The sequence below is a fragment of the Miniopterus natalensis genome, chromosome 9 (genome assembly GCF_054644295.1).
Source record: "Miniopterus natalensis isolate mMinNat1 chromosome 9, mMinNat1.hap1, whole genome shotgun sequence".
Taxonomy (NCBI): domain Eukaryota; kingdom Metazoa; phylum Chordata; class Mammalia; order Chiroptera; family Miniopteridae; genus Miniopterus; species Miniopterus natalensis.
In genome coordinates this window covers 39,743,046-39,752,111 of record NC_142089.1, presented here as the reverse complement: position 1 = coordinate 39,752,111, position 9,066 = coordinate 39,743,046, and the positions used below count along the sequence as shown (strand labels likewise).

Below are 9,066 nucleotides of genomic sequence, written 5' to 3'. Positions count from 1 at the left end.
CTCTATAGAATTTAATGACAACAAGTGTGACTTGAGTAATGGGTGATAACTGAGTGCTATCCCTAGATATTTACTCTACTCCTGTACGTGCAGTCACACACACACACTGCAGTTATAAATTAAAAATAAGAATGCACTTTCAGAGTAAAACTATAAAATAGGTAATAAATCAGAGCAGAAAAAGGACAGCATAACTAAAGACAGAGAACTTCCTGGCAAAGATTTTACTTTAATCTGGTTAAATGTATTATATCAAAAAAGAAGAGTATGGCCATCAATAGGATGGTTGGTCAACAACAGAAGCAAAGATATAGGCAAGTCACAGAGGCAGATGGGGAAAGGATCCTAGATGCATGAACACAAGCACTTGACTCTTATGATATGTTTATCTTTGTACAGGAGATGGATGTGGAAAGTTACCCTAGCTGGAGCTAGAGGTCAACACTACTGTTCACAGGACATTCCAATCTTTAGGAGGAATTTAAGGACATGCTACTCTACCGCCAGAGGAGGAGTACTTGACATTACCAAGGGTAAGGATATTTGGGGGCTATGGTGTGGGGTGCCAAAGGAACTGAGAAGGTTAATTGAAATGCTGTGAGCAAAGAATTTAAAAGTTATTATGATTCTTAGGCAACATGATCCTGTATGTAATTAATTGCAAAGGGAACCCTTCTGTGCTGTTGTTGGGAATACAAACTGGTATTGCCACTATGAAAAACAGTATGGAGGTACAGCAAAAGATTAAAAATAGAATTATCATGTGATCCAGCAATCCTACTTCTGGGTATATATCCAACGGAAACAAAATCATTATCTCAAGAGACGTTTGTACTCTCATGTTCATTGCAACTTTATTCACAATAGCCAAGACTTGAAAACAACCTAAGTATCTATCAGAGATGAATGGATAAAGAAAAAGATATATATGTGTGTGTGTGTATATGTGTGTATATATGTACATATACATATATAGATATATATATAATGGAATATTATTTAGCCTTTAAAAAGAAGGAAATCCTGCCATTTGCCAGAGGGCACTGTACTAAATAAAATAAGCCATACAAAGACAAATACTGCATGGTATCATTTATAAGTGGAATTTTTTACAAAGTATAAACAGAGAGCAGAATGGTAGTTGCCAGTGGCTAGGGGATAAGGGAATAGGGAGAGGCTGATGAAAGGGCACAAAGTTTCAGGTGTAAGGTGACTAAGGTCTGAGGATTAAATCTTTGACATGCTGACTATAGTTGAAAATACTGTATCCTATAGTTGAAATTTGCTAAAACAGTAGAACCTAAGTGTTTTTATTTATTTTTTAAAAATATGTCTTTATTGATATTTTAGAGGGAGAGAGAGACACTGATCCGCTGTCTCCTGCGTGCAGCCTGACCCAGGACTGGATGTGCAACCTGGGCATGTGTTCTAACTGGGAATAGAACCGGCAACCTTTCGATGCACAGGACAATGTTCAGATGAATTAACACTTATTAATTTATTAATTAAATGCCATCTAATTAATGTTAAACCATAAAGTATACGACAATTTCATTTGTCTGTTATACCTCAATATGGCCGAAAATAATTTTAATTGCAAAGAATCTACAAAAAAACTACTAGAACTAGTAAGTGTGTTTAACGAGGTTGTAGGATAAAAGATGGATAAACAAAAACCAATTGTGTTTTGCTTTTTCACAACGGGTTTGCCACCAGAGCACAGGTGTTGTGAAAACCACCACTAAATCAAAGCCAAAACAGGAAAGGAAAAGGCTCATATCAACATCATCATCATTGGGCACAAACACGTAGATTCCGGCAAGCCTACCACTAGCCAGCTGATCTACAAATGTGGTGGGGTCAACAAAAGAACCATTGGAAAATCTGAGAAGGAGGCAGCTGAGGTGGGGAAGGGCTCCTTCAAGTGTGCCGGGGTCTTGGATAAACTGAAAGCTGAACGTGAGCATGGTATCACCATTGATACCTCCCTGTGGAAATTCGAGACCAGCGAGTATTATATGACCATCATTGATGCCTCAGGACAGAGACTTCATCAAAAAACATGATCACAGGCACATCCCAGATTGACTGTGCTGTCCTGATTGTTGCTGCTGGTGTTGGCGAATTTGAAGCAGGTATCTCCAAGAATGGGCAGACCTGTGAGCATGCCTTCTGGCTTATGCACTGGGTGTGAAACAACTGATTGTTGGTGTTAACAAAACAGATTCCACTGATCCCTACAGCCAGGAGAGGAGGAAATTGTTAGAGAAGTCAGTACCTACATCAAGAAAATTGGCTACAACTCTGACACAGTAGCATTTGTACCAATTTCTGGTTGGAATGGCAACAACATGCTGGAGCCAAGTGCTAACTGACATGCCTTGGTTTAAGGGATGGAAAGTCACCCGTAAGTAAAGATGGCAATGCCAGTGGAACCACGATGCTGGAAGCTCTGGGTTGCTTCCTGCTGCTAACTCATCCAACTGACAAGCACCTGCGTCTGCCCCTCCAGGACGTCTTCAACCTTGGTGGTATTGGTACTGTGGGCCTAGTGGAGACTGCTGCTCTCAAACCCGGCACGGTGGTCACCTTTGCTCCAGTCCACGTTACAGCTCCAGTAAAGTCTATTGAAATGCACCGTGAAGCCCCGAGTAAAGCTCTTCCTGGAGACAATGTGGGCTTCAATGTCAATAATGTGTCTGTCAAAGATGTTCGTCATGGCAATGTGGCTGGTGAGAGCAATGACCCACCAGTGGAAGCAGCTGGCTGCACAGCTCAGGTGATTATCCTGAACCATCCAGGCCAAATCAGTGCTGGGTACGCACCTGTGCTGGACTGTCACACAGCTCACAGTGCTTGCAAATTTGCTGAGCTGAAGGAGAAGATAGATCATCATTCTGGGAAAAAGCTGGAAGATGGCCCCAAAGTTTCTGAAATCTGGTGATGGTTCGATATGGTTCCTGGCAAGCCCATGTGTGCTGAGAGCTTCTCTGACTATCTTCCTCTGGGCTATTTTGCTGTTCGTGACATGAGACAGACAGTTGCTGTGGGTGTCATCAGGCAGTGGACAAGAAGGCAGCTGGAACTGGCAAAGTCACCAAGTCCGCCCAGAGAGCTCAGAAGGCTAAATGAATATTATCCCCAGTACCTGCCACCCCAGCCTTCATCAGTGGTGGAAGAACGGTCTCAGAACTGTTTGAATAGGCCATTTAAGTTTAATAATAAAAGACTGGTTTATGATTACAGTGCATCATAAAACCTTCCGAAGGAGCCATGGCTGGGTAGCTAAGTTAGTTAGGATAGAATACTCAGGAATAAATTTAACAAGAAAAGTGCAAATCTGTATACTAAAACTACACAACAATTCTGAGTGAAATCAAAGAGGATTTATTAAAATGGGGACATATACAATGTCAATATTGTTAAGATGGCAATTTCCCCATATGGATGAATAAGATTTAATGTAATACCTATCGAAATTTCATAGGATTTTTTGTGGAAATTGACAAGCTGTTTCTAAAATTTATATGGAAGTACCAGGAAACTAGAATAGCAAAACAATTTTGAAAAAGAAGTATACAAAGTTGGAAGGCTTTACTTGATTTTAAAACTTACTACAAAGCTACAATTATCCAGAAAGAATAGAAATTTAGATGGATGGGAGAGAACAGGAAGTCCAGTAACAGAACTGGTCAATTGATTTTCAAGAAAGGTGCCATGTAATTCAACGCAGAAAGAACAGTCCTTTCGACAATAGGTGTGCAACGATGGATAAACACCAACAAAAAGGTGAAACTTGACCCTCACCTTACACCATGCAGCTTAAAGAGAACATAGGATAAAATCTTTGCAGCCTTGGGTTAGACAAAGAATTCTTACGTATGGCCCAGTAAGTATGAACAATCCAAGATAAAAGCAACAAACTGAACTTTATCAAAAGTAAAACTTTTGCTCTTCAAAAGACACAATTAAGAAAATGAAAATATTTGCAAAATATATATCTGATAAAGAACTTGAATCCAGAATATATGAAGAACTTTTATAATTCAACAGTAAGAGAACTAACAACTCTATAAGAAAGGACCAAAATACTTGAATAATGACCTCACCAAAGAAGATAAATAAATGGCAAATAAGTACATGAAAAGATGCTTAATATCATTAGTCATAAGAAATGCAAATTAAAACTAAAATGAGATACCGCTACACACCTACTAGAATGGCCAAAACAAAACCGCTAAGTGTTGGTGAGGACACGGAGAAACACACGCATGGCTCAAGGAAATCTCAAGTGGAATAGCCACTCTGGGAAACCGGCACCTTGTGAAAAGTTAAACACGTGCTTACCATTCGACTTAGCTATTAAACTCCTAGCTACCTACCCAGAGAAATGAGAACTATGTCCACACAAACATTCATAGCAGTGCTATTCATAATAGCCCCAAACTGGAAACAGTGTCTACCAACTGCTGAATCGAAAAACAAAATGTTGTATATCTATAGAGTGGAATATTGCTCACAATAAAATCATCATGCTAAATGAAAGGAGGCTGACACAAAAGACTACGTATTGTCTGATTCCACTTATGTGGCAATCCTAGAAAAGGCAAAACTGTAGAGACAGAGAGATGGGCTGGGGTGGGGAAAGAGATGGATTGCAAAGGGGCATAGGGAACATTTTTGTGGTGATGAAAGTGTCCTAAAATTGAATTGTGGTGATGGTTGTAAATTTCAATATTTACAGTTAAAGTGGATGGATTTTATGCTATCTAAGTTAAGCCTCAATAAAGATGTTTTAAACAAAACAAAACAGAAACCTAGTGTGTCTTTATGGCACACTTTTTGGCTCACCTTTGAAATACCTGGTGCCTGCACAAGTCTGTGGTAAAGTTCTCCTTGGGCTCTCCCACCCGAGGTGGTAGGTTTAGCAAGCAGCTCTAACCTTGAGGAAATGATTCTCTTTCTCCTGGCAGAGGTAGCAGGAGAAAACTGGCAAACAAGAGCATGGGTAGAAGAGTCCAATCAGGATGGTGAAGACCTTAAAATCATATCCTAATCATTCATCATTCTTCTATCAAATACTTTTTAGTCTTTCCTTGGCAAAATTATTGCTGTGGCTATAAAATAATGAATATTACAGCAAAGTCCTTGTTCTCATGGAGCTTATATTCTAGTAGTGAAATGGATGGATAGATGATAGATAGATGATGATGATGATGATGATGATGATGATGATGATAGATAGATAGATAGATAGATAGATAGATAGATAGATGACAGATAGATGATAGATAGATAGATAGATAGATAGATAGATAGATAGATAGATGATAGATAGATAGATAGATAGATAGATAGATAGATAGATAGATAGATGATAGATAGATAGATAGATGATAGATAGATAGATAGATAGATAGATAGATAGATAGATAGATAGATAGATAGATAGGTGATAGATAGATAGGTGATAGATAGATAGATAGATAGATAGATAGATAGATAGATAGATGATAGATAGATAGATAGATAGATAGATAGATAGATGATAGATAGGTGATAGATAGATAGATAGATAGATAGATAGATAGATAGATAGATAGATAGGTGATAGATAGATAGATAGATAGATAGATAGATAGATAGATAGATGATAGATAGATGATAGATAGATAGATAGATAGATAGATAGATAGATAGATAGATAGATAGATAGATAGGTGATAGATAGGTGATAGATAGATAGATAGATAGATAGATAGATAGATAGATAGATAGATGATAGATAGATGATTGATAGATAGATAGATAGATAGATTGATAGATAGATGATAGATAGATAGATAGATGATAGATAGATAGATAGATGATAGATAGATAGATAGATAGATAGATAGATAGATAGATAGATAGATAGATAGATAGATAGATGATAATTTTTTTAAAAGTAATAAGGAAATACCTTAATTACCCTGAAGAGATTTAAAAGGGCAGTATCAGCCCTGGCCAGTCTGGCTTAGTGAATAGATCGTTGGTCCATAGACTGAAGTGTCCCGGGTTCAGTTCCGGCCAGGGGCAAGCACCTCGGTTGCAGGCTTGATTCCCCGGCCCCGGTCGGGGTGCGTGCGGGAGGCAACCAATCAATGTGTCTGTCTCATATCAACGTCTCTCTCCCTCCTTCTCTCTCTCTCCCTTCTACTCTCTCTGAAAAGCGATGGAAAAACTATATCCTCAGGTAAGGATTAGAAAAAAAAAAAGGGCAGTATCAGAAGATGACTGAACCAGACGAGGGAACCAGTCATGCAAAGTCTGGGGAGAGGAGCATCCCAGGCACTATTTTTTTTTTCTTTACTATCCCTTGCCCCTAGAGGCCCTCTATTCCCTCTTTACCCAGCTTAAAATTCAGGGTCAATAAATGTAATCACTCCCAGTAAATTCCCTTAATCACCTCAGTTCTGTCATCCTGGTTGGCAAAATCATAATCCCAGTTAAATCCAACTTGACACCTGCATTGGTCTGATTTTAAACTTGTCACCAGGAACCTAAGGAGGCCCTCACTGTTTCCCAGCTAACATCCTACATCTTCCGGACCCATTCACTTGCCTGCGTTCCACCTGCCTACACTCACGTCCTGCTAAAGGACTGTTTCCCACCTATTCCTCTCTTCCCTCTCATCCCCACTCTCCGCTGCTCACGGTGCTTCCTTCCTCACTGAGAAAACTAGAGAACCAGAAGAGAACTTCTGGTCACTCTTACCACATCCGTAAGTCCCCACGGGTGTACCCCTTGCCTCCTGTCTGTAGACTGTACTCTCAGTGCTTCTACATAAAAGCTTCCACTTGTAAATTGCTGGCTCAAGAACGTACGACCAGTTAATTCTCTCTCCTTCCTACGTCATGAATTTCTCTTCTACCAGACCGTTTCCATTAGTATATAAACAAATCATTTCAAGCACTTTAAAGACAAGTAAAACTCTCCCCTTGACTCTGTTTTGCTCATTTGGTTACCATTTGATTTCTCTAACTCTTTGTAGTCAAATAGTTGTCTATACTATCCCTAATTCCTCTTCTGTTCTCTCTCAAATTCCCTCTGATCTAGCTTTTGTGCCACCATTGATCTGAAACTGGTCTTTCAAAGGCCAGCAAAACCAAAGTACAACCCTGCCATAAAGGAAGATGAATGAGGCAGCCCCAATTAAAAGAAAAGAGGTGTGTGGGGCGGGGGGCATCCTGAATTCTAGCAGCTGCTCGACTACCTGTGTCATAGAATTCATTGGATAGTTTGTTTTCTTTCCCTACGTTTGGACCATACATCCTTTCCATACATTTTCCTTTTTTCCTCTGGAATTTACTATTGCCCAGATTCTTGAAACAGTCTCAATACCAGATTAACCACTGATCATTTAGGGGGAAAGAGAGTAAAACAAAATCGTAGCAGTGAGTGAGAAAGCTTTCATTTATGTTTTAACTCTAAAATCAGTGTGAAACCTCAGAAATCTAAAAGTACCTTTAACTCAACCAGAAATAATTAAAGAATTGCCCCCAAACAACATCCCGATTCTAAGATGAATGTAATTGCCATTTGTGGTAATTCTGCAGCTATCCTTTTTTATAAGTGGCCTTGCCAGGAATTTTACATATTAACCTCAGGCAGCTTAGAAAGTCTGGCTGCTGCAGGCTGCTTACTGATCTTATCAGCAGGGACAACTGTGACTTAACTCAATGATGTGGTCTCAACTCCTTTTTTGAGCTATGTGGGTCCACTGCAGACAACACAAAATGAGGTAGATATTTGACAATTGTCCTGGTTAGCTGGTTAATATAGGAAATCTCAGTGAAAATAGCACAGATCAGTGCTTAGCAAAATGCACGTCACAGCCCATCAGTGGGTGATGAAATTAATTTGGTGGGTTGACCAATATTTAAAAGATAGACACAACAGAAAATTTTAGAGTTCATACACATACTCAGGGTGGACACAGTTCATGAGATTTTATTTTTTATTATTATTATTTGTTAAATATATCTTTATTGATTTCAGAGAGAAGAAGGGAGAGAGAGAGAGAAACGTCAGTGATGAGTCATTGATTGGCTGCCTCCTGCACGCCCTCTACTGGGGATCGAGCCTGCAACCCAGGCATGTGCCCTGACCAGGAATCGAACTACTATCTTCTGGTTCATGGGTTGATGCTCAACCGCTGAGCCACGCCAGCCAGGCCACTTTTTTATTATTTTATTTTTATTTTTCGCTGACAGTATTACAGATGTCCCCGATTTCTCCTCCTTTTACCCCCTCCACCTAGCACCTGCCCCACCCCAGGCCTTTCCCACATTATTGTCTGTGTCCATGGGTTATGTATATATGCATATGAGTTCTTTGGTTAATCTCTTCCTGGGCCACCACCACCACCCTGAGATCTGTCATTCTGTTCCCTGCATCCATGCCTCTGGACCTATTTTGTTCATTGGTTTATTTTGTTCATTAGATTCCACAGATAAGTGAGACCCTATGATATCTGTCTTTCTCTAACTGGCTTATTTCGATTAGCATAATAATCTCAAGGTCCATCCATGCGGTAGAAAAAGGTAAGAGCTCCTCTTTTTTACAGCTGCATAATACAGGGTGTTCCAAAAAATGTATGCACGTACCTTGAATAATTATAAAGGCAGTGTTTATTAAAATGCATTTCATTTTCAAAATTGAGCTATCAGCTGTTAAAAAATGTGTATACATTTTTTGGGGGGACACCCTGTATTCCATTGTGTAAATGCACCACTGCTTTTTTTCCCACTTATCTACTGATGGGCATTTGGTCTGTTTCCAGATCTTAGCTATTGTAAATAGTGCTAATAGTGTGATAGTACATAGGGGTGCATATATTCTTTCTGATTAGTGTTTCAGGATTCTTAGGATATATTCCCAGAAGTGGGATCACTGGGTCAAACGGCAGTTCCATTTTTAATTTCTTGAGGAAACGCCACACTGTTCCACAGTAGCTGGACCAGTCTGCATTCCCACCAGCAGTGTACCAGGGTTCCCTTTTCTCCACACCCTCGCCAGCACTTG

The 9,066-nt window shown here is 39.6% G+C and overlaps 1 pseudogene; it reads left to right on the top strand.

Annotated features, from left to right (window-relative positions):
* The first annotated feature begins 638 nt into the window (after positions 1–638).
* On the top strand, positions 639–3,132 carry LOC107533849 (elongation factor 1-alpha 1 pseudogene; annotated as a pseudogene).
* The last annotated feature ends 5,934 nt before the right edge of the window (positions 3,133–9,066 follow it).